The sequence below is a fragment of the Ornithorhynchus anatinus genome, chromosome X1, assembly GCF_004115215.2.
Source record: "Ornithorhynchus anatinus isolate Pmale09 chromosome X1, mOrnAna1.pri.v4, whole genome shotgun sequence".
Taxonomy (NCBI): Eukaryota; Metazoa; Chordata; class Mammalia; order Monotremata; family Ornithorhynchidae; genus Ornithorhynchus; species Ornithorhynchus anatinus.
Window position 1 is genome coordinate 64,820,922 of NC_041749.1, and position 26,992 is coordinate 64,847,913.

Consider the following 26,992-nt stretch of genomic DNA (forward strand, 5'->3'; position numbering starts at 1 on the left):
TGGACATTCAAAAATGAGTATTTTTCATAGGTAATGAAGGGACAAGTAACAGTGTGACATACAAAACGCATCTGGATGGCCCAAACACTAGTCTGATTTAGGGATGGGTTCCAACTCAGTGTCACTGAAAATAGTACTAGACAGGAGATTTGGAGGGCATTGATCTTTTGCGTCTCCTGAGCTAAATACAACATAACCTGTTAATCCTGGGTCATGTTTACCAATGAGAGAGCTGGGCAGAGAACATCAATATCCCAGAAATTCTCACAGAGAAAAAAACATAGGCAGGAATCAGAAAGATCAATCAATGAATCAATCATATTTATTGAGTGCTTACTATGTTCAGAGCACTTAGGAGAGTACAACACAACAGAATTATGAGCAGGAACTGTGTCTGTCTGATTTAGCTTGTATCTGCCCTGGTGCTAAGTACAGTATTTTGCAGATAGTATGCACTTAACAAATACCACAATTGCTAGTACAGTGCCTGGCACATAGTAAGTGCTTAAAAATATCATAATTATTATTATTAGCTTGAGTACAGTTCTAATACAGGGGTAATGAAGGAGGAGCAGGTGTGCTGGAGAATTACAGTTCATGAAAATTTACCCAGATCTCTTATAATGGGGACTGAAATGAAATATCACAGAGGTTGGCGTATTGACAGAAATACATAACACACACTTACATCCCCACCTCTTGTGTTTTAAGGCAGGGGTCAAACATTGCTATAGAAAAAAAGAGCAGGTGGGGGATGGGGAAGAAAAAGAAAGGAGGAGGAAAACAGGAGAGGACAAGAGCCAAGGCTAAACTATGTTTTAACAGCATCTTGTTAAAGCAAAGCAAAAAATAAACCCGTGAAACAAAAACTACCTCAAGTGGGACTGTGGAGGAATGTATTATATCTATACCTATCTATAGCTATATATGAATATATATATGCAGATTGATAGAAAATGAGTTTGGATGTGCACATAGTGAATTGAGATAAAGTCAATCTTCAGAAAGTATCTCTACTAGATATGCCATAAAAACATAAGGTACTCAATTAGAAAGGAAAAGACAGACACCTGAACGGCAAAAAGAAAAAGAGATAGGAGGCTAAAAGTGCTTCAGGGAGTCCACACGATTTGATTATTTGATTTACTGCTGCACTAAGAGCAGCTATAGTTTCAAATTTCCTGCTGCAAAGAAAGAAGACTTCAGTAATAGTATCTACAGGGAACCTGGCTTGGACAATGGTTCCCTTTGCTTCAAAGGACAATTCTTGAAAGAATCAGACTAATAATTTTGGCATTGTTACTAGACCACTAACATGTCTTTATTCCTGTATCTTCACATCATAGAATTTTGTCTCACTGAAAATCACCTCTGCTCTTGAGGTGGCTAAGTAGATCACTGGAGGACAAATTGGATAAAAACAACTTTTCTTCCAAACAAACCTAATGGAGCAAAGTCAGATGAATGGAGGAAATTGAAGACCAGCAGATAACCAGTTGCTGCATATTGATAAAGCTGACAAAGGCCAGATATTATGTGGAGAAAAGTCCAGGGTAGGGCTGACCAAAAGTCTAACACTCCTGTGACTTCTTTCAGATAGTCACCTAACCTCTTCTAATTTATGAAAAAATTATAAGGAATTATTATCTGTGGGTGTCACTTCTCTTTGCTGGCCCCTCCACGGACTTTGGTATAGCTTATTTATTGAGTCTTTGCTGTTGGAAAAATGAAAATTAGAAAAGTCTGTTTAAATTTGCTCTGCTGGTCTATCTCTACCTAAGGATCTGGCCTACGCCCAGCATGGCCTAGTGGAAAGAGCACAGAACTGAGATTGCCTGCAGCGTGATCTTGGGCAAATCACTTGGCTTTCATGTGCCTCAATTTCTTCAACTGTAAAATGGGGTGTCAATGCCTGCTTTCCTTTCCCCTTAGACGGTGAGCCCCATGTGAGACAGGGACAGTGTCTGAACTGATTACATCTGTCCCAGTGTTTAGGACAGTGTGTAACCAATGTTATTATTATTATTTATCATTATTATCTGTCCGGGGTCTCCTCCATGTTCAGAACTGAAGAATCTTACATTGGTATCCCCAGAATAATGCCTTACTCCTACTCCTATCGCTCAAGTGAGATGAATAAAATAACATTTCTGTTTTCTTCCCTCTCCTCCGGGCTACTAACAATAAAATCAAGCCAGGAAACTTTCATGAGTTATTAAGAAGAGAGTCAAATAATGTCAGCTTGGAAGATCCAGGTGTTAACCTCTGTCCTCCATTACACAATCATGATTTGAGCCCAGACACCCCCGTTCCTCAGATTTGACTGATTCCAGGCCCCATTTCTCAGAACAGTTATCCATCTTCATTGTTTTTTTCATTCCTGTAGGCATCTGCAACCTGGACCATGATGCCCAAAGTTGGAAGTAATTTCCAAGTTTCCAACATTTCCAACATTTCCAACATTTCCAACATTTCACCCAGTAGTTTCACCCCCCTCCTCTCCCTTTTTGTCTCTGTCCCTGATGTCCCTGAATACATCATATGCTCCCAGAAAAGGGAATAACAATTTTTCTGAAATGAACTCTATTTGTCCTACCTCTCCAAGCCTCTCTGGATGCACCTTAGTTGGTTTGTATTTCTCTCTTTTTGTTCTCTCCTTCCAAAGATCCTGTCTAGTTCCCATGGCAGCAGGGAGACCTTGCAACAGTCACAGTCTCCCAGATTCCCCCATAAGACTTTGCATCATCCATTTAAACAGCCAATTTGATGAGTAGCCAACAAACACAAAATAGGTCTCTTCTTGTTGACCTGGCTATGTATCATGTCAGGGTTCTGCATCCCATGTTACTGGAAGAAAATTCTGCCACTGGCACCTGATTAACAGGGAAGTGTATTGAACCAGTGATTTCATTTATTTTGAAAGCATTTTCTCTGTGTCTCCTTTCAAAACACAAACAGGGATTTCTTTGAAGCCCTGTTGGATTAGGACGCATTTATTAGCCTATGAACAGTAGTCAATGGCAGCTTAACCTAGGCTGCAAATGTTAACTGATTAAAGCCTTTTTGTCTTACAGCTTCTGCCTGACTGACTTTGAGAAGCATTCCCACTCCATTTCTTTGGCACCTTCTTCCGGCAGACTCTGAAAGTATGATTGACAGACAGAAACAATGACACTGAGAACCATACAACAATGACTGTCAGGAAGCCCATTTCTGATACATGATATACAGAAATTACTTAAAAGGTAAATGTATTCATTTTTGGATATTATGAAGTGTCCTAAGTTGTAGCTATGCTGACATTAGAATAGGGGAGGTCTGCTAACTTGCTTCATTATGGCTAGGGCTTCTTACTGGGCTACTCTCTACCCCAACCCTATAACTGGTCCTCCCCATACTGGCTCCAGTTTTATATCAGTTCCAGCCTTCTGCTACCCCCCACCCCTACCACATTATTGCCATGTCTTCCCTGAGTAAATAGAGAAAGTTTCTAACTTGAACATCCCAACATTCTGCTCATTCCAATCAATGAATCAATCCATCATGCTTATTGAGCATTTACTCTGTGCAGAACACTGTACTAAGATCTTGGGAAAGTATAGTATAACAGAGTTGGTAGACATGTTCCCTGCCCTCAAGTAGCTAACAGTCTAGAAGGGGAGATGCCTATGCTGTAAAACATATTTACTTTTGTATATAACCTTTTAACCTGGTTCTTATCTGGTTCATCTTCCCTTTTGATTTTAAGCTTCTGAAAAGAGATTGACAGTTTGCCATGCATTCAGTGGATATTCAATAAAGTCAATAAAGGAAGAATCAATACATCAATCAGTGGTATTTATTAAGCTGTTACTGTGTGCAGAATACTGTACTAAGCTCTTGATAAAGTCCAATAAAGTAGATTTGGTAGGCACAATTCCTGCCCATAAGAAACTAAAGTCTAGATGGGGAGATAGACATTAAAATAAATAAAAATAAATTAAATTAAAATGTTACAGATTGGGGAAATGGCAGAGTGTGAGGATAAGTGCTTTGGGCCTGAGGGTGGGTTGAATACCAAGTGCTTAGGGGGTTCAGATCCAAGTGCATAAGAGACACAGAGGGGAGGGGAGGAAGGGGAAATGAGGAAAATGAGGAAATTTCAGTCTCCAAGAACTGCATGGTCAGTAAGGGCCTAGGAAGCCTAAGGAAAAAACTTCTAGTTAATCTCCTTTCTTGATAGCACCTAAACCTCTTCAGACTGTTGCTCTCTTCCATTTTTTAAGCTCTCTCCATGAATCAATCAGTAGTATTAACTGAGTACCTACTCTGTGCCGAACATTCAACAAATCACTTGGGAGCATAAAACAGAATTAGTAGACATGATTCCTGCTCTCAAGGAGCTTACATTCTAGTGAGGGGAAACAGACACTAAATTAATGTACAAATAGGAGGAAGAAGGGAAAGGGGGAACTGTATAAGAATTAGTGTTCAAGTAAAAGGGTATATAAGCTAGGTATATCTGTGTTATGGGAGACTGTGAGTTCATAAAAGCACAGGTAGTGCAGAAATGCTGAAGTAGCAGTGGGGGAAATAGAAATTAGAGCGATTAGCAATTAATCAGGGAAGGTCTGCTGGACAAGACATGATTTTAGAAATAATTTGAAGATGAAGAGGGTCGTGGTCTGTTGGATATGAAGGGGAAATGGAGTTCCAGGCAGAGATAAGGATGTGAGAGGGAGGTAGCAGTGGCAGAGACAAGGACAAGGCACAGGCACTTAGGTTAGCTTGAATGCAATGAAGAGTGAAAGCTAGGCCGTAGTGGAAGAAGAGAGAGGATTAGGGGCAGTGGGGGGAGAGAGTTGATTTGAGTGTCTTAAAGTCAGTGGTCAGCAATTACTACAACTAATAATAATAACAATGGTATTTGTTAAGAACTTACTATGTGCCAAGCACTATGGGGGTAGATAATAATAATAATGATGTTGGTATTTGTTAAACTCTTACTATGTGCCAAGCACTGTTCTAAGTGCTGGGGTAGATACAAGATAATCAGGTTGTCCCATGTAGGGCTCACAGTCTTCATCCCCATTTTACAGATGAGGCAACTGAGGCACAGAGAAGTCAAGTGGTTTGCCCAAGGTCACACAGCTGACAAGTGGCAGAGCAGGAATTAGAACCCATGATCTCTGACCTCCAAGCCTGTGCTTTTTCCACTAAGCCCTGCTGCTTCTCTATTCGATGTGGAGAGGAATGGGCAACCACTGGGGGGGTTCTGAGGAGTGGGGAGATATGTGCAGATCAGTGTTTTAGAAAATTGATCTGGGCAGCAGAGTGAAGTATGGACTCCCCATCTGGGAACTTCTTACTCCCCATTTTAGTAGTCTGTTTTAGTGGCCTGCCCCTCTGAATTGAACTTCTTATGTTGATGCTCAGGACTTTCTTTAATTTAACCATCTGCCACTCAATCAATCAGTGGTATTTGTTGAGTGCTTACCGTATGCAGAGAACTGTACTAAACACTTAGCACTGTCCTAACATTCTCATACTAGAACTATGTGCTCCTAGTCTCCCTAAATAGTAATTAGCTAATGGCTTAACAGGAAGATTTTACTCCTGGGTGGAATTAGGAGCTTACTTTTATACATATTATGGGGTCAATAGGAACCATTTTGCTAAGATGTAGCACCCATCTCAGGAAGGACATGGCTGAAGCTCTCCGAGAACCCATCTTTCTACCCTGTTTATTTTGCTTTGTTTTTTCCAAACTCTTTGTGTAGTGTCTGTGGAAAGAGCTCACAGGCTTGGAATGGCAGCTGCGATAGGCTCCGGAGCAAAAAACTGTTGCCAGCTGCAGCTGCCACCTCCTTCTGGGGTCTGGGACATTCAGACAGACTTGTTTTGTGTGATGGGTCTCTGTCCTCAGAACTGCACACCCCTAACAAGTAGAGTGACACGTGGAGGATTAATGGTTTAATGCCCATCTTCTCCCTCTGACGTTCTGATTCTGGACAGCTTAAAGCAGCACTACTCAACCTTTTCTTACTGCCACTTCTCCATTCCAGCATTTCTCCCTGACATGGCCCTGGAAAGCAGGGGGAAGAAGGGTCACTGCCAAGGACAGAGAAGCAGCAGTAGAAAACTGTGTTGGGAGAAGAAGGGCCCAGGCACACACATCTCTGGGCAGTCTTGGCAAATTCTTGAGTCTATCTAATGTTACTCATTTCAGGTTTATTCATTGCTTTTTTTGCCACTTTAAGATGGTTTGTCCTATAAAAGCCAAGTTGAACTCCATCTGCCTCATTTACTGTATCTAAAGGCTGAAATAATTCAGTGAGAGAATCTTATTTTCCAACCAAGTTGCTTTGTAGTTCAGCATTTTCCTTTGTAATGGATTTTAGTGTATTTTGATCAGGCACATCTCGTCTGTTTATGTCTAAGACTGTTAATTCCATTAGGATCTGTTTCAGCTGCACATTCCCAGTAACATGACTGTGTCAAGATTGAATCTCAATTCATGGCCCCGTGAATATTCCCATTAACAGAAAGAGCACAAAAATCCAATTATTGTGCAAAATAAAACTATCCCCAGTGCATTCAGCAGAATGGTGATTTGAATAGTGAATTTTCCTGGGAAGAGTCAGGTACATTCATCTGAGTTTTCTGATGCCAAATCTTCCTGATTTGTTATTTACAGATTTTCTTCCAGCCTGAGTATTAAGTATCTCCACGCTCTGATAGCTTTCTTATCAGCTTTTACCAATGTGTCCTTTTCTTGTAAGGGAGAGGGCTTAAGAACGAATGACACTGTTGCTGCTTGGTCAGTTGACTTTGGCTTGTCCGTAGTTTACTGGAACACTTACCATCTAGTTGTTGCTCTTTTAAGCTGGATTCAAAAACTATCCAACAAAAACGACAGCATACAGTGCCTGGGCTTATGTTTTACATTTCACCTGGGCTAGCTAGTTTGAACATCTGGGTGACAAGTTCTGACTGGAATAGGTATGTTAGTTGAGCCAGATCAAATCAGTTGAAAAACCGAAATGCCGTCTCCTTTCCAATCTCATTGTTTTTCCTTTCATTACAGAATTACAAGCAAGAGGTTTTGAGTGTGCTCCTGAATATTTATAGTCAGCCCGGAATCTGAATTCCATATCTAACATACAGCTGAGGGAAAGGAGCTGTTCTAATTGTTAAGGAGGCTATGCAGAGGGTGAATTCGACTCTGCACATCTGAATATTTTAAAGCACAATCCCATCTATCAAGTGAGTCTGGTATTGTTTGCAATTCAACATTCAGCTTTTGACACTTGTTAAAAAAGTTTTTAATTTGCTCAATTTCTTTGGTAGCAATTATCCATGTGAATTCAATCACACATTGTGTGCTATGTGTTCAGGTTAGTTGAGTCTGAATGCTAAAGTCAGAAAGCAAAATTTAATCAGAAAACTGAACAATATGTGAGCAATTAATAAAGCATTTTTACCCAGAGAGGAATCTGACAATGGCTTTGAACACTGCACTACACAGCCTCACACTTTAAAAAAAAATAAATATTTTGAGGAATAAGGTGAGTAATCTGTTGTGATAAATGAGTCATTGCCTAATGATTTATGGGATGCTGTAACAGAGCTAAGACCAGAGAAATATCAAATTGACTGACTATTAATCTCAAGCTATACTTACACACACATACACATTTTTTATACATGACCTCTTTTACCATTCCTCATTAATTGACTTAGATTTTGTCAAAAGATTCAGTCAGATCAGACATTTGACCTGTGTTAGTAAAACGTTTTTAGCACATTACAACCCATGCCTTAAGCTGAAGTTTGTTATTCTAGTCAGATAATTACAGTTATTTAGGGAAATAGGACCCTCTAGACTGTAAGCCCCTCAGACTGCAAACTTGTAATGGCAGAAATTCTGTCTAATTCTGTTGCATTGTATTCTCCTCAGCACTTAGTACAGTGTTCTGCACATAGTAAGCAGTCAATAAATACCACTGAATGATCAGTCAGGCACATTGAGTCCTACCCCTAGCATTGCTAGGATATCTGGGTGACCTTAAACAAAGTCTATATCTTTCTGGTCTTCATTTTTTTTTACCTTGAAACTGAGATACTACTTTCCCCAAGCTTTCCAACAGATGTTTATTATTTACCTCATTTTGAGAATATTTCAAATTTCACATTTTCCTATATCAACCTTCAACTTGGAATTCCACTTCAGTAAAAAACAGAGGTGAAAACATTTAGATACATGGCTAAAATAATAAGTATAGAATATGAATGAAACCAAATAACAATAAAAGGGTGCTGGGACTTGTGTATGATGATAAAAGGGGTGCTGGGAATATAATAGTATGCAATAAATTGCTAAACAATGGGCCATTGCACTCATTACCTAGATACTCATGTACATTATCTACATATGATGTACATAGCCCCAAGGTTTTGGATTTTGTCCAGATTTCCAGTTGTGACTCCAGGGACCACAGTGACCCTCTTCTCCTTTTTCCCACCTCCCTGACTCTCTCAACTGAACTCCAGAAGCCACAAAAAAGATAGGCTTTCTCCATCCTACAACTGCTTCAATCTGTCTAATTCTGTTGCATTGTATTCTCCTCAGCACTTAGTACAGTGTTCTGCACATAGTAAGCAGTCAATAAATACCACTGAATGATCAATCAGGCACATTGAGTCCTACCCCTAGCATTGCTAGGATATCTGGGTGACCTGATTGCAATTCTCTAATTGCAATCCAGTCAATCAATCAGTCAGTGGTATTTATTGAACACTTACAGTGTGCACATCACTGTACTAAGTGCTTGGGAAAGTACAATGCAGTAGAGTCGGTAAATGCAATCTCTGCCCAAAAGGAGCTCACACTCTATAGGTGGAGACAGATATTAAAATAAACTACAAATGGAGGAATTAGTAGAGTATAAGCATATGTACATGAATACCGTGGGGCTGAGATGCTTCCTAAGGGGTACACAGTACAAGTTGATGGCAAGAGGAGGGTGGATAGGAGAAATGAGAGCTTAGTTAAGGAAGACTTCTTGGAGGAGATGTGATTCTAGAAGGGTTTTGAAGGTGGGGAGAGTAGTGGACTGTCAGATATGAAACTGGAGGGAGTTCCAGGCCTGAGAGTAGACATGGACAAGGGGTTGGAGGTGAGATAAACAAGATGGAGTCACAGAGACTAGGTTGACATTAGAGGAGCAGAATGTGTGGATTGGATTGTAGTAGGAGATTAGCATAGAAAAGTAACACATTTCCTCCCAAAGACCTTCCCCAGTTAAACCCTCATTTCTTCTTCTCCAACTCCATTTTGCATCACCCTTGCACTAGAAATTGCACCCTTTATTCACCCCTCCCTCAGCCCCGTAGCAGTTATGTACATAACTGTAATTTCTTTTATATATATTGATGTCTGTCTCCCCCTCTAAACTATAAGCTCATTGTGGGTAGGGTCTGTGTCTACCAACTCCGTTATACTGTATTCTCCAGAGCACTTAGTTCAATGGTCTTCACACAGTCTTGTCTTATTTTATGCTGTAAAGTTTGGCTCTGACCCATAGCAATTCCATAGATGCAGCTCTACCAAAATGCCCCACCTCCATCTGCAATTGTTCTGGTAGTGTATCCATAGAGTTTTCTTGGTAAAAATATATTAGTGGTTTACTTTTGCCTTCTTCCACACAGTAAACCTGAGTCTCTGACCTCGACTCTCTCTCCTGGCATTGCTGCCCAATACAGGTAAGTTTTGATTTGTAACAGATTGCTTTCCGCTTCTTAGCCACTGCCCAAGCTAGGAATGGAATGGATATGCCTCCACTTGACTCTCCCTCCTATAGCTGAGATTGGTAGAGCATTGGAAATTCTTCAGGTATAATCCTGAGAGGGGTCTGCACACAATAAGTGCTCAATAAATCTGATTGGTTGACTGATTGATTGGTTGAGAGAGCTGATTGAGTGCATTAAAGCTGATGGTAAGGAGTTTCTGTTTGATGTGGAGGTGGATTGGCAACCCAAGGAGGTGAAGTAGTGGGATAAAAGGTGGGATAGATATTTTTTGATCAGCGTGGTAGTAATTTGGATGGAGAGGAAAGTGTGGATGCTAGAGATGTTGTAAAGGTAGAACTAACAGGATTTCATGGCAGATTGAATGTGTGGGTTGAATGAGAGTGATGAGTGAAGGATAATGCAATGGTTATGGGCTTGTGAGACAGGAAAGATGGTGGTGTTGTCTATGGTGATAGGAAAGTCAGGCGACAGTGCTTTGCACGCAGTAAGCACTTAGTAAATACTATTGAATGAATGAATGAACAGGGTTTTTGGTAGGAACATGAGGAGTTCTGTTTTGGATAAGCCTTATTTGAGAAGATAGCCTGAAGGCAAGAGGAAGTACGAGAATACAGAGAAGGAGAAAGATCAGGGATGGAGAGAGAGATTTGGGAATCATCCTCATAGACATGATAGTTGAAGCCATGGGAGCAATTGAGTTCTCCAAGGGAATGGAGGTAGATGGAGAATAGAAGGGGATCCAGAACTGAGCTTTGAGGCACCCCCTAAGTGAGGAGGTGGGAAGAAGTAGAGGGGTACTTTGCGCTTCCCTGAGTTTTTCTGGTGGTGTGGTCCAGAAGTATGTTGGTGGGGAGCACCTTGGGTGGAATCCACAATCCCATGATGGACTAAGGGGATCCCAATACCCCCAAGGAATTAGGGCAGCCTCAGACAGCCTTTTTCAAGCTGCAGTTGCCCCAGGGTGGACTGAGCTGAGTTGGTCCATGGTTTGTAGGTGATTATAATAGGCTGTGGGACAGGTTTCCACGTACCAATTCAGGCTGGACCCCTCTAGGGAACCCCTCAGGCTTGGTGGAATGAGAAGGGAGTGGCCTAGTGGAAAAAGCATTGGACTGGGAGTCAGGAGATCTGGGTTCTAATTCCAGCTCTGCCACTTGCCTGCTGGGAGGAAACTAAGGCACAAAGAAGTTTAATAATAATAATAATAATGGTGGTATTTGTTAAGCGCTTACTACATGCAGGGCACTGTTTTAAGCACTGGTGTAGATACAGGGTAATCAGGTCGTCCCATGTGAGGCTCACAGTTAATCCCCAATTTACAGATGAGGTAACTGAGGCACAGAGAAGTTAAGTGACTTGTCCACAGTCACACAGCTGACAAGTGGCAGAGCCAGGATTCGAACCCATGACCTCTGACTCCCAAGCCTGGGCTCTTTCCACTGAGCCACACTGCTTCTCTAGTAATAATAATGGTGGTATTTGTTAAGTGCTTACTATGTGCAGGGCACTGTTCTAAGCGCTGGGGTAGATACAGGGTAATCAGATTGCCCCATGTGAGGCTCACAGTCTTAATCCCCATTTTACAGATGCGGTAACTGAGGCACAGAGAAGTTAAGTGACTTGCCCACAGTCACACAGCTGACAAGTGGCAGAGCCAGGATTCGAACCCATGACCTCTGACTCCCAAGTCCGGGCTCTTGTCACTGAGCCATGCTGCTTCTCAGTCACTTACTTCTTTGTGCCTTAGTTTTCTCATCTGTAAAATGGGATTAAAAACCTGCCTTCCCTTCCTCTGGGACTGTGAGCCCCATGTGGGTCAGGGACTGTGTCCAGTCTAAATATCCTGTATCTATCCCAGTGGTTAGCACAGTTAGAACAGAAGTAGTGTTGCCTAGTGGAACGAGCGTGGGACTGGGTGTCAGAGGACCTGAGTTCTAATCCTACTTCTGCCACTTACCCTCTATGTGACCTTGTGCAAGCCATTTAACCTCTCTGTGTCTCAGTTCCCTCATCTGCAAAATGGGGATTCAATACTGTCCTCCTTCCTATTTAGACTGTGAGCCTGATGATTTTGTATCTACCCCAGTGCTTAGTGCAGTGTTTGGCATATAGTAAGTACTTAACAAATGCCACAATTATTATCATTATTATTATAAGTGCTTAAATACCACACATTTTCATAGCAGGAGTGCATTGCTTAATTTGTGCCAGACTTTGTTAGGGATCAGCCCTACCACCTCTGGAATTGTCAGTACACAGCACTGGCACCTTTGGGCTTGCCATTTCATTTACGACTGTAAGAATGCCATCTCTTTTTCAGCTCGAGAAACATTTTAGAGGCTGCTTGTGTCTAACATTCGTACAATACTAAACTAGTAGGCTGCTCTTTCAAGTAAACTTGTTATGACTATATATGCAGCAATATTGTCATTACTAATAACGACAATAATACTGCTGCACATTCAAAGGCCTCTCTAGTTGAAAATGTAAAATCATGTAATCATTTGAACTCAGGTACCTCCTTCATTACAAATTTAGCACTTGTGGAGGGATGCCCAGAACTGCCTCAGGGGCTGGCTCAACTGTGGTCAATCAATCAATCTTATTTATTGAGCGGTTACTGTGTGCAGGACACTGAACTAAGCACTTGAGAGAGACCACTATAACCGAGTTGATAGACATATTCTCTGCGCCCAGGGAGCTTACAGTCTAGAGTGGGAGACAACACTGATATAAATAAACTACGGATATGTCCATAAGTGCTGTGAGTCTAACAGAGGGGCGAATAAAGGGTGCAAATCTAAGTGCAAGGGTGATGGAGAAAGCAGCAGGAGAAGAGGAAATGAGGGCCTAGTCAGGGTAGGCCTCTTGGAGGAGATGTGCTTTCAATAAGGCTTTGAATATGGGGAAAGTGATCGTCTGTCGGTTATGAAGAGGGAGAACATCCCCCGATTAGACTGTAAGCCCATCAAAGGCAGGGACTGTCTCTATCTGTTGCCGATTTGTACATTCCAAGTGCTTAGTACAGTGCTCTGCACATAGTAAGCGCTCAATAAATACTATTGAATGAAATGAATGAAAGTTCCTGGACAGAGGCAGGATATGGACAAGAGGCCAGTGGAGAAATAGATGAGACTGTGGTACAGTGAGTAGGCTGGCATTAGAGGAGTGAGGTATGTGGGCTGGGTTGTAGTAGAAAAGCAGGGAGGTTAAAGTAGGAGGGGAGAAAAGTGATGGAGTGCTTTAAAGCCAATGGTAAGGAGTTTCTGCTTGGTGCGGAGGTGGATGGGCTTGGGTGTAGTAGGAAAGCAGTGAGGTACTCTACTAATGTGGTTCTGAGGACCCTGGTAGTGTAACAGCAAGTTTCCCGCCAGCCTATGACAATCACCCCCTAAGAGCCCCCAACCCAGTTCTATCAGGGTAACACCCTATTTATGGATATTGCATAGCATCCATATGCAGGAGACAGATTGAGTGGGATGAGTGCACCCCCTCCTCCTCCTCCTCCTCCCAGCCTCTGCTTCTTCACACTGCCACTCCAAGCCACTGGGATCTCTGGCATCCCCACTCCATCACAAGCAAACTTCCCTGCAGCCACAACCTGTTCCCGGCCCACTCACTCTTCCTCCTCGCCATTACTTTTCTCTTGCCTGGTGATATTCATTCAGTAGTATTTATTGAGCTTTTACTTACGTGCAGAACACTGTACTAAGTACTTGGAATGTACAATTTGGCAACAGATAGAGACAATCCCTGCCCAATAACAGGCTCACAGTCTAAACGGGGGAGACAGACAGCAAAGCAATGCTCTCTTCCAAGGGGCTTCAACTTTCTCCCAATATCCCTGATTGATGGGGAAAGGTGGTGGCCTGCTCCTCATCTCTCCGTGTTGTTGCTTCCATTCAATCTCACCCTGCCTTCTCTCTCTCTCTCTCTTCCTTTGAATTCCATATCATCTGCTGTGGCCTAAGGGGAAAAGGCATGAGGCCTGAAAATCAGTAGGCCTGAGTTCCAATCTCGGTTCTGCCACTTGCCTGCTGTGTGATCTTGGGCAAGTTATTTAATTTCTCTATGCTTAAGTTTCTTCATCTATAAAATGCGGATTAATTATCTGTTCTTGCTCCACCTTAGAGGTCGGCCCCATGTAGAACAGGGGCTATAACTGATTTGATTGTTCTGTACCTACTTGAGCACTTAACACAATATTTGGCACATAGAAAGCACCAAACAAATACCCCGGTTATTATTACCATACAACTACTAGTAACTCTTACCTACCACTCTCCTAGTCAAAGTCTCTTGCTGATTTTCATATTCTCATTCCCCTCTCCTATTCTGATCCTTGGAGACCTCAATCTCCTTTTTGATGATCCCTTTGGCCACCACCAGTCATCAGTTTCCTTTCTCTTATTATAATAATAATAAGCTATTATTAATATGATAATGATAATTACAATAATAATGTAATGTATTAAGTGCTTACTACATTCTAAGCCCTGTGTTAAGCTCCGGGGTAGATACAAGAGAGCCAAATCAGGCACAATCCCTATCTCATCTGGGAACTCAAAATCTAAAAGGGAGGGAGAACTGATATTTTATCCCCATTTTACAGATGAAGAAACTGAGGCACGGAGAAGTGTTTTGCACAAGATTACACAGCAGGCAAGTGGCAGAGCTGGAAATAGAACCCAAGTCTCCTGACTACCAGTCCTATGCTCTTTGCTTTATGCTAAAAGCTACCCTGCTTCCTAACTCCAACTTCATCCCACCTCAGTCACACATCAGTCTGGGGACACACTAGCCCTAATCACCTTAAATCCATCCTCTTTAATCTCACCAGCTCTGATATCACCCCAGCAATCAGTGGTATTTTTTGAGCACCTACTGTGTGCAGAGCACTGTGCTAACTGCTTGGAAGAGTCCAATACAGCAGAGTTGGTGGACATCTTCCCTGCCCATAAGGAGCATGAAGTCTAGAAGGGGAGACAGACATTAAAATAATATGTTCAGTACAATGCTTGGCACAAAATAATAGCTTAGCAAATACCATGATAATAATACTGTTTACTTCTCTGTTCCTCCAACTGCAATCCTGGTACTTCTTTTGTGAGCAAAGTCACGATCTAAGTCTAGGTATAATATGGAAGCAAACTCGGATGAAATTGGAGCGGAGGATGGTGCTCCCGTTCCAGAAGCATTTGTTACAGTTAGAAAACCCTCAGAGATATCCGTTTAGATAAATGTACAGCATTACAAACTTCACGATGGGGATCATTTATTCTGATACTTGTTTTCTATTGATCCAAATGACAGGATATGGTAGATTCCAGATGATTACTGTTTGCTGCCATGGTGACTACAGGGGATAAAATGGTAGGAACAAGGTTAAAGGCTATGGGTTGGACTTGACAACCAAACTGCTAATGCAATTTGATGGCATACTATGAAATGAAGGATGATTCCTGATTTAGCAATTGTCAGAATGGTTGTTGGAGACTGGCAATTTGCAAAGGATGATAGAGTTTGTTCATCTGGAAAGAAGGATAAAAAGTCATTTCTTATACATCATAAAGGACATGATAAAACTACCCAAATCTGATTATTGAACACTTTTCATCCAGGTTTATTAAAATATTTTCAACCCTAGAGAGTGCTTTGAAAGACAAATGGTGTAACAGAGTTTTACAAACTAGCACTGATCCCCACAGGAGGGTCTCTGACTCCCTGGCCAAGTTTCGCTTCCTTGATAAAGCAACTTTTGCTCAGAGTTCCATTTTATTGGAACTGAGGACAAATTAGGTGAATAGTGGATTTATGGTTCTTTCCCCTTTCTGAAGGAAGTTAGCTCTTTCCTCCTTGTTTTCAACAGTTTTCTGTGAGTGAGAATGGGAAAGGTAGAAAGAGTAATATAAAATTTCACATTAACTACTGATGGAAAATCACATGGGAGGGTGAAGATTAGTGAGAATACAGATCTGGCATGTGAATATATTACACCTCCTCGAAATTAGGAGGTGATATTTTGAAACAGCTTAAAAACATCAAGATCAAGCATCAACAATGACTTGAAAATTACCAAATCCAAAATGAGAGTGTACACAGCACTTAATTTATTACTGTGAAAAAGGCACTGTACTAAGTACTTGGGAGAGAACAATTCATTAGAATTGCAAGGAGCTTGCAATCTAATGGGGGAGATTAACATTAAAATAGATTACAGAGAGGGGAAACAGTGGAGAATAAGGAAGTGTGTACATAAATACTGTGGGACTGGAGGTGGGGTAAGTATCAGAGTGCTTAAGAGATATAGACCCAAGTGCATCTGTGATGCAGAAGGGAGGGTGAATCGGGTGAGAAAAAGAGAACTTAAGCACTTGAATCAGACAAGTAAACCATCTCCTGCTTGCAAGATTTAAAGGTAGAAGAGGTAGAAGGCCCCTCTACTTCTGCCACCAAGTGCATCACTAGACCTTACATTGCTCCCTCTCAGTTAGAGGGAAGCTGAATTGTATAGGGTAAGGTGAGCCTTTGACTGGAAAAGGTAGAATGAGGTTGCTTTATTCCCTTTAAATGTCAGTTAGCACCTTAAAGATCCTAGGACTCTGCCTGCCAACTTCAAGCTTCCAGCATTCAAGATTCAAAATTCTAGTTGTGAGCTCGCTGTGGGCAGCGATTGTCTCTCTTTATTGCTGTATTATACTTTCCAAGCACTTAGTACAGTGCTCTGCAAACAGTAAGCACTCAATAATTGCAATTGAATGAAGCACAGATTGTTTTGACTATAGAACTTAGGTGTGAAGTTGTGGCATAGATTGGCAGTGGGTATACATACAAAGCGGCTGGCCTAGTGGATAGAGCCCAGGCCTAGGAGTCAGAAGGACATCCCGGCTCCACCAATTGTCTGCGGTGTGACCTTGGGCAACTCACTTCACTTCTCTGTATCTCAGTTACCTCATCTGTAAAATGGGGATTAAGACGGTGAGCCCCATATGTAACATGGACTGTTACCAACCTGAATAGCTTATATCTACCCCACCACTTAGTACGTGCCTAACACATAGTAAGCACTTAAGAAATACCATAAAAGAAGATGAATTTCTCTCTGCAAATGCTCAAATTCATCTCATTCCCAAATAAAGACTAGTGTCTTCCCACATTTTCAATTCATTCGCTGCTTTTCTGTTTCACTAGACTAACAAGCAGTTTTGTTCTCTGGCTCCCAAATAACCACTTGCTCAATCAGCAATACCAATTTAAAACAGTAGTGAAGAATCATCACCACTGGTACTTATTGAGCACCAGCTGTATGCCTTGCATGGCACTAGATGTTTGGGAAACATACAGTAAAAGTAGAGGCAATGATCCCTGAACTCAAGGAACATACAATTTAGCTACACATAGATAGCTTAAATGCATTGGAAACAAAAGGGACAATGTTGACAAAACTTAAAACAATATACATGAGGAAAAATTGAATGAATGGAATTTGTCCAGGAGAAGTATCTCTTCTAGTCTGTAAGTTCCTTGATGATGCTGATGATGGTATTTGTTAAGCTCCTACCATGTGCCAAGCACTGTACTAAGCACTGGGGGTGTATACAAAACAATCAGATTGGACACAGTCCATGTCCCACATGGGGCTCACAGTCTAAATAGGAGGAAGAAAAGCTATTGAATCCCAATTTTATAGATGAGGAAACTGAAGCCAAGAGAAGCTAAGTGACTCGTCCAAGGTCACACAGCAGGCAACTGGCAAAACCATTCATTCATTCAATTGTATTTAATAAGCGCTTACTGTATGTAGAGCAGTGTACTAAACGTTTGGGAAAGTAGAATACAACAATAAACCGTGACATTCCCTGTGTACAATGAGCTCACAGTCTAGAGGGATTAGAACCCAGGTCTTCTGACTCTCAGGCCTGTGCTTTTTCCATCAGACCAGGCTGATTCAATCTCTTGTGGATGGGGATCGTGCTTACCAACTGTATTGTACTGTACTCTCCCAAGTGTTTAGTACACTGCTCACACACAGTGAGCTATCAATAAATACCATTGATTGACTGATTGTTAAAAAAATAAACGCATACCCATGGTGTTAAGAGGGGTTGATGTGGTCATCACCATCATCATCGTCATCATTGGTATTCATTGAGTGCTTACTAGGTGCAGAACACTGTACTAAGTTCTTGGGAGAATACAATATAACAGAATTGGCAAACAAGTTCCCGGCCTAGAATGAGCTCACAGTCTAGAAGGGGTGGTTGACATGACTAGATTGGTTGGAAAATGTCTGCTGGAGAAGGTGTTTTTTTAGGAGGGCTCTGAATATGGGATGGCATGGTATAGAAGATTGGAATGCAAATTTCATTCATTTACTTCAGTAAATCAGTAGTATTTATTGAGTGCTTACTCTGTGCAGAGATAGCACTGCACTAAGCTCTTGGGAGAGTACAATAGTGTTAATAGATATGATCCCTCAAGGAGCTTACATTCCAGAGGACAAAAATAAATAAAATTATGAGTGGGAGCAAGCAACAGCATTTAAAGATATACACACAGGTGCATATTACTTCTCATATTCCTCCCTCCCCAGTAGACTGTGAATCCCATATGGGACAGGGACTGTGTCTGCCCTGATCATCTTGCATCTACCCTAGTGTTTAATATAGTGTTTGGCATACAGTAAGCACTGAACAAGTACCATAATTATTATATTCCTCCTCTAGGGAAAGGCAGGAAGTTGGAAAAAGCTTGTTTGCTAGTCAGTTTTTGCTGTTTATTTGCAAAGTGCAGGGCTTAAAAGGAGACAAAAAAAAGAAAATTGAGTGGTTTGTGTATTGTTTCAGTTGGAGAAATGCTGAAGTGGGATGTTTATCCACAGACACAGACTTATCTCTTAGAAGATAGCAAGATGACTTCATGTCCTCCTAGGAAGAAGGAGTATGGCAATCTACTTCACCCTGTTCTATTTCAATCCTAGTCAAGGCTGCGAGTTAGACTGCATTCATGGAGCACTTGTGCCCAATGAAAAATCCCAATTCCACACATTTTCTATGAAGCTTTTCCAAGGTTTTGGATTCTTTTTGGTTTATAAAGCAGACTGATGCACAGGTGAATTTCCTATAATGTCACATTGCTAAATGATTATTTCTCTCACATGTAGAATTGAAATTTGGCATATGTTTGATGACAGCGGTGAACAGAATTACGAAAGCCACTGCCCTGTCAATACACACGGAGTTTACGGCCAGTATTTTTCTCTTTTCTGATGAGGATGCTGACAGGATAAATCAATTGATCAGCTTTTTTTCAATGTTGATGGAAAATGCTCTCCATCAAAGACACAGATGTCCTTTCTGTGTGAGAAATAAAGAGTACACTTTCTACTTCCCTTTGTTGTTTTAACATCCAAGTCTTTCAGGGAAACACGCAAAGCCTAATTAAAGTATGACTTTTTGAGTTGAACCTCAGGAAGGTTCTTCTTTGATTTTGTTGACATGGGCAAAGTGAAGGGGGTAATTGAGGTAATTACTCAGATAATGGTCAAAACAACAATAATAATAATAATAATGTTCATATTTGTTAAGCGCTTACTATGCGCAGAGCACTGTTCTAAGCTCTGGGGTAGATACAAGGTAATCAGGTTGCCCCATGGGAGGCTCACAGCTAATCCCCATTTTACAGATGAGGTAACTGAGGCACAGAGAAGTTAAGTGACTTGCCCACAGTCACATAGCTGACAAGTGGCAGAGCCAGGATTCGAACCCATGACCTATGACTCCCAAGCCCGGTTTCTTTCCACTGAGCCACGCTGCTTCTCTAAACAATTCACTATTGAGGAAGAAGAGCATCTCATCTCTTTCTGGAGCCCTCCCCAGAGTAGGATTGGTAGTTTCACGAGTCTCCGGTTGGGAGGGCTGCTGGTGAAGTCAGGTCATTATGTCCACACGATAGCATTTGCTAGTGAATACAACAGATAGTGAATGCCCTAACTTGAATCAAGATGGTTATCACAGGAGAAGGTGAGTACTGAGTGAATAGTCAAGGGCATCGAGTCATTGCAGCGGATCAGGTTAGGTATGTTTCATTCATTCATTCAATCGAATTTATTGAGCACCTACTGAATGCAAACCACCGTACTAAGCTCTGGGAGAGTACAATACAACAACAAATAGACACATTTCCTGGCCACAGTGAACTCGTTTCATCCTTGCTCTCTAGGTTTTCACACAGGGTGGCACTGAAACAATCCTAGACAGATTAACATCCAGCCTAATGGGGTGTGTGTGGGGGGGTGTCTCAGGACCCTGTAGGGACTCATGAGGGTTTTGCAACACTGAAGACCTCTGATTACCTATTTGGCACAGCCTCTTCTCCCCAGCTGGAGCATCATTTCCTCTGTTCCTGGGCCTACCTCATAGCCGCTTATCTCCCTCGTATGACTTCTTTACTGCCAACTTTACTGTTAGTCTCTCCATCTTGAATACAAAAAGACACAGATGCCACTGTGTTTCTCTTCTTTCCTTGCAAGTGAGATACCCTGTGATGGTTGTATTTTTGTTAGAAGTGTGAGGGTGAGCATGGAAGATGGTGAGAATTCTTGGAGGAGGGTCATGGGACAAACTAAAAACTGTTTTAACGTAATTTCTCACTTCGATGGGATTCATATTGTAGCATGGAGGTGTACAACACAACACTGAGGAGTTGACCTATGCAATTTAGGCCAGGGGTGGCATCATTTGGATTGTAGGATCATTTAGTGAGGTTTGGTAAGCTACTAAGGGCTGCATACAAGGAAAAGATCTGGTGTGCATCACACTTACTCATAAATCTGGAATAGGTGTGACATTTATTATATAAGGAACTCTCTGTGCCATTTCCAGTCAAATATTACTACATTTAAAAACATGCTAATGAACTCAAAACAGGTGTTCTTGGGTGTGATGATGATATTACATTTGCTTTTGCTTTTTCTGGCCCCAGTGATTGGACAAATGGAATCAGTGCGGCCCCCAGGCTGCTACTCTGCCAACTCCTGCTCTTGGTTTAGGTGCATTAAATTTAATTCTTTTCAAAAAAGACTTACAGTAAACCCACCCTCGAAGCAAAGAGCCTCTTTTCAGGGTAATGCACCTCTTTCCTTTTTCTCAGCAAGTCATGAAAATGGTCAAATAACTGTTATGTGATTTTCATAGCATCTTAACCAAAAACTGACAGGGAGAGGAAATGAAATAGCCATTGTAATCAACTGACAATCCAATCAAGTTTCATCCTAGCCTGTAATGCAAAGAGCATCCAGCAATAAAAAATTGTTTTAGCCTCATCATTTCCTCCTCCTAATGATATTTACTTTGCAAAGTGTTTCTCATAATTTCCTCTTTCCCGACAGTATCCTCTTTTATGGGGAGCTCAGAAACAACTCAATGACTCCAGCCTACTTTGAGGAGACACAGTTCTATTAATTACAGCTTTTACAGAGACTTTCAATATGTTACCTTCCACTTGGATGTATTACAGGGTGGCTCCTCAAGTCTTCATCTTTCACAACCCCATCAGGGCACCTGGAGTAGCTGATCTTGTATAGCCTCCCATGTGGGAAAACCCTGGGTCCCAAACACCTTGCTGCTGCTCACGGCTCTCCTGGCCTGTGCTGGCATCTGATGATGCATGGGCAAGACGTTTATTTTGGGCCATAGCTTATTTTTCTTTGAAGAAACATTCAAGTACAGTATAACCTTAGGGCAGAACTATTTTTATTTTCCCAGAAGGACAATTCCAATTTGTCTTCTTTATTGCTTACCAACCACTTACTGTGGCAGGAATGGGGCAGAACATACAGCATACAGCCCTGTGAGTTATTTGCAGGAGTGCTACCATCCACACATTCAGATTTTCAGAGCCAGAATACAGTGTTCTTGGAAGGAGTCTCACTTTCTCTTCAGCTGTCATCTGTCTTGCTTTCATTTCAAGACTCTAGACTCTAAGCTCATTGTGGGCAGGGAACATGTCTACCAACTGTTATATGGTAATAATAATATTTATGGTGTTTGTTAAGCACTTACTTTATGCCACACACTATGTGCCACTATGTGCACTTATTATAGTGCTCTGCACACAGTAAGTGCTCAATAAATACAATTGGTTGATTTTCAGATTCTCAGGAGGAACAGTTATCCAAGGTGTATTCAAATTGGGATTAATGCAGGGGTCCTGGTCTATAGAGGGGAGACACAAACACCCCACAGTGCAGCTCCCAGATGTGCAAACTACTCCCACCACTCCAACCCTGCCAAAAGTTACACCCTTAAGCCAAGTCGGATATAGCACCTGCCCCCACAATCACTGCCACTCCTGTGATGGAATTCTCTCCTCCCATGAAGTTCTGTTCTGTTGCTGGGGGGACAGTCCCTAGCAGGCCAGAGATGAAGTCAGTCAGGTTCACTAGACACTGGCTCAGGTTGGTAAGTAGGAAAGAGGAGAGAGAGAGATCCCCCAGGCCTGAAGGGAGAGAAGGAGGGTAGAGGGACCCACATTCATTCATTCTTTCATTCACTCACTCATTCACTCACTCACTCACTCACTCCCCTTTTCTCTACTCCTCTCTCTTTACCCCACCAAAACCATTTAATGTGAGAGAGCTGATCCAGGTGGAGTCACACCAGCTGCTTGAGAACAGCACCTTCCCCAAGACAAAATGCTACTAGCCTCATTAGCAATAATAGATTCATTAATTAGCAAGAGCTAATTGAAGGGGGATTAGCAATTGTTAATGGACGCTTCACTTGGAGCATACTCTGGAGTGATCAGTCCCTGCTGGGCTGGATCAGTTTATAGAGCTCTAAACTCTAATCAGTTAAGCAGGGAGAGTGCTCCAGTGTCCTCATGTGCAGGGTGATATAATGGTGTCATATGGGAAATGTCGCAAAATCCACAAGCCCCAGGCAAATGGGTACGGGAGGAACCGTTTTTCTAAGGCCCTGGATGTGTGGCTCAAAAAGAACAACAGCAATGACAAAAAAAACTAGCTTTTGAAGGATCTTAGAAATTATGAGTAGTGGTTAGCATATTTTTCAGTAAGCTAGGACCTAATCTTCTTGATTTATCCCCAACTTAATACTGTCTTGTGTGTCACAAATAAGTTCTCCTGATTCTGTCTTTCGTCTCTTACTCCCAGATCCCCATCCTGTATTCCCCACCCCATTTTTTCTTCACTTTACAAATTCTAAACTTGACTGTCACTTGGAGATCAAAGGCATACTTACTGTGAACCATCTCATGACGCAGCAGCTTCTTGGGTTACCCCAAAACTCAGGAGTGAGGCTTTCAGAAACCTGTACTGGAGCTTGCAAATCAAATTAATTATTGATTAATCAATAATAATCCAGTAATAAATTAATCAAATCATAATTATGGTACATGTTAAGTACTTCCTATGTGCCAAGCTCTGTTCTAAGTACTGGGTAGTTACAAGTTAATCAGGTTGGACACAATCCCTGTCCCACATGGGGCTCACAGTCTTAATCCCCTTTTTACAGATGAGGGAACTGAGTCCTACAGAAGTTAAGTGACTTGCCTGAGGTCATACATCAAACATGTGGCAGAGCTGAGATTAGAAGCCAGGTCCTTCTGACTCCCAGGCCCATGGTCTGTCCACTAAAGCCATGCTGTTTCTCTAGCCACACTGTTTCTCTGCAGAAGCCAAAGAGTCCAGGGCTATGCAGATCGCCACAAAACCAAGAACCTCAACACATTTCTAAAGACATAACCTGGTCCTATTCATGCCATCATGGTACCTCTGAAAAGTAAAGACATCTCCAGTCTCATAACAGCCAAGGAGGGAAGCCTCAAGGAATGGCATGAACATTTCAGTGTTCTCCTCTACATACCTTCTACTATTATAGATGAAGCCCTGTAAAACAAATATAACCTTGGGATAAGTAAAGACATGTGACCCCTGCCCTCAAGGAACCTGCAATCTAGCAGGGAGACAGATTCCAACATAATTGCAGGTAGGGGGAAGCAGCAGAGTTTAAAGATATGTACCTAAGTGCTATGTGGTTGGAAACCAAAGGGTTATTTCACCTATTTAAGGTCAGCTGTATTTCTATTAGTGAGCTCCAACTCCACCCGGTTCACCTGCTACTGATCTATCGTTTTAGTCTCAGTCTCCAGCAGCCACAGACACACCACTTGAGTGGCTGGATGGCCACCTCCACTCCCAGCCACCCTCTGGAAAGCCAAGATGGATGTGAGTCATTGAGTCATTAAGCCCCTCTCTCCTCTTCTTCCACTTCCTTCCGCGTAGCCCTGACTTGCTCCCCTTGTTCTTCCGAGTCCCTAGCCCCACAGCACTTATGTACATGTCCATAATCTATTTATTTTAAATTAATGTCCGTCTCCCCCTCCGCCAACTCCAGAATGTAAGCTCGTTGTTGGCAGGGAATGTGACTATTTATTGTTGTATTGTACTCTCTCAAGAGCTTAGTACAGTGCTCTACACACAAGCGCTCAATAAATACGATTGAATGAATGAATGAATGAATGAATACACTTTCTAGTGCTTTAAATTCAGGTGCCATGGAGGTGCTGATGATAGTTGCAGTTTCACTTTACTCACTGGTGGGGATCTCACTAACCAATTCCCTATAACAGATTAATGCACTTTATGTTACAGAATCTGCATCTGAGGGGTCAGAAATTGGAAATAGTAATTTGAGTAAAACATACGTAACAGCTATACTGGCATTTTTTGTCCCTGTTTCCAACAAACCACCAAATCTGTCACTTAGCTAGTTCCCTGATCAACTTTTTTTGACACATTATCCTTCTGCCTTATATCAGAGGGGGCCTTCAAATCACCTAATCCTGGCACAGAGAACTCAGAAGTATTTTGTTCTATCTTCTTGGAGATCACAGGGCTGAAATTTTTGACTGGGGCAGGCAAATTAAGCATGAAGTTCTGATGAAAGATAGCCCACATTACTGTGCTTCAAAATGACTGCAGAATTCCAAGTATGATATTTTGGAGTCAGTAAATACTCTCCTTGGAGACATTTTCACTCTGAAAAGTGTCAGAGAAGTCTAATATCATCTAGATCAAGTGTTCCTGTTTTTCCTCACTGCCCTGCTTTTCCCACTTTTAATTTCTCTATTGATTTTAATTAAGCTCTCCATAGGCCCACTAAGCTCAAGGAGCTATTTTTCTTCAAAGAAATAGCTTTCTGACGAAGCAGATATTTTCAAGCATACATTTACAGTTCATTTCAGATGCAGCGATGTCAGAAACAATTAAATCACTCTCCCAACATTAAGGTCCAGAGTTAACATAATTAGCTCTTGAGGTGGCTCTGGAGGGCATAGGACATGCAGGTCCCAGTGGTCTGAAAATTTCCCATTATGTGATGCACATTTGTTTGAGGTCAAACGCAGCTTTTAAAGGGCAAAGACAGAAACGTGGACAAGAAATAGATGAGTCTGGTGTAGGAGCTACTTAGATGAAGATAATTAATTCCTAAGTAGCTAAAGTGTATATTATAGGTGATTTATGTAAACAATGAAAAGTACATTACATGGGAAAGCAAGTATTTTGTAAAAATTGGATTTGGCCCAACAATTCACCCTCAATTCCCAGTGCCACTCTTCTCTATCCATCTCACCTCCATCTAGGAGAGCACAAATATCTACCTATAGCAAATGTAACTTCTACCAACACGTTTTCATGAACGATAATAAAAATGAAATCGATAAGGATGGGACATTACATTAAATGTCTTTTATACCTACTGGTTGATTTCTTTTAAGGAAACCATGATTTCTTTTAGGCTTCGAACATGTGGGCCCACATTTATTGTTACGATATCCCTCCGCGACTCTGCCAACCTCCTGCTCCACCATACCTCACCCACTCACCAATTCAGCTACACCCCCGATCTCGTCATTTCTTACTACTGCACTACCTCCTCCCTCACCAACTCTGAAAGCCATCTCTCAGACCATAACCTTCTCACCTGCCTCATCTCTCACACTCCCTCCCCCTGCAAATCTTTGCTACTACCCCACAGAGACCTCTGCTCTCTTGATCCCATCCATCTTTCCAAAAGCATCACTCCCCACCTTGCCCCCCGTCCTCTCTTCCCACTCTCGATGATCAGGTCACCGCTCTCAACTCCACCAGTATCATGTTGCTATATTAGCACTACTGTATTGTATCATACTGTATCATGTTGCTATATTACCGATTTCGTTTGTTACTGTTTATTGTTGTCAGTGCTGCCACCCACCTCTCTGGCCTTGCCATGTCACTTCTGCCCCCCCTCCCCCCTCCCGCCCCTTCCTATCCTCCCCTTCCCCTTCCCCTTCCCCTCTCTCGCTCAGCTCTTTCCCGCTCTCTCCTCTGTCTCCTCCCCCCTCCCCTCCCCCGCCCTAGAACCCCACTTTACCAGCGCTACCCCTCTTCTCCCTCCCCATACTCTTCCCCCCACCAAACCCCCTCCTCCCCCCCTCCCCCCTTCTCTCTTCCCCACCCACGCCTCATCCCAGTCCTCTTGTCCCACCGCTACCCCTCATCCCCCTCTCCCCGTCCAGGGCCCCGCCACCTCCTTCCCATCCAAACCCTCCCCTCCCCCCGCCCTTCCCCCCCTCCTCCCCTTGCACCCACAGCTACTTTCAAGTGTGGCCTCTGGAACCCCCGCTCTATTACAGGCAAGCTACCTTTCATCCATGACCTTTTCCTCTCCCGCTCTCTTCTCCTCCTCGCCCTTTCGGAAACGTGGCTCTCTCCCGAAAACATGGTCTCCGCCGCCGCTCTCTCCAGCGGAGGCCTCTCCTTCTCCCACTCCCCCAGACTCACCGGTAAGGGAGGAGGCGTCGGCTTCCTCCTCTCGCCCCGTTGCCGCTTCCTCACTATCCCTCCTCCCCCCTCCCTCTCCTTCCCCTCCTTCGAAGCCCATATCATTCGCCTCTACCACCCCCTCCAGATACTTGTCGCTGTCATCTACCGCCCTCCCGGTCCCACCTCTGACTTCTTCAACCACCTTGACGCCTTTCTCACCTTCCTTCTCTCCTTCTCTCTGCCCACTCTGATCCTTGGAGACTTCAACATCCATACGGATGTACCCGACGACTCCTCTGCCGCCCGCCTGCTATCCCTCCTCGACTCTGCCGACCTCCTCCTCCACCATACCGCGCCCACTCACCGACT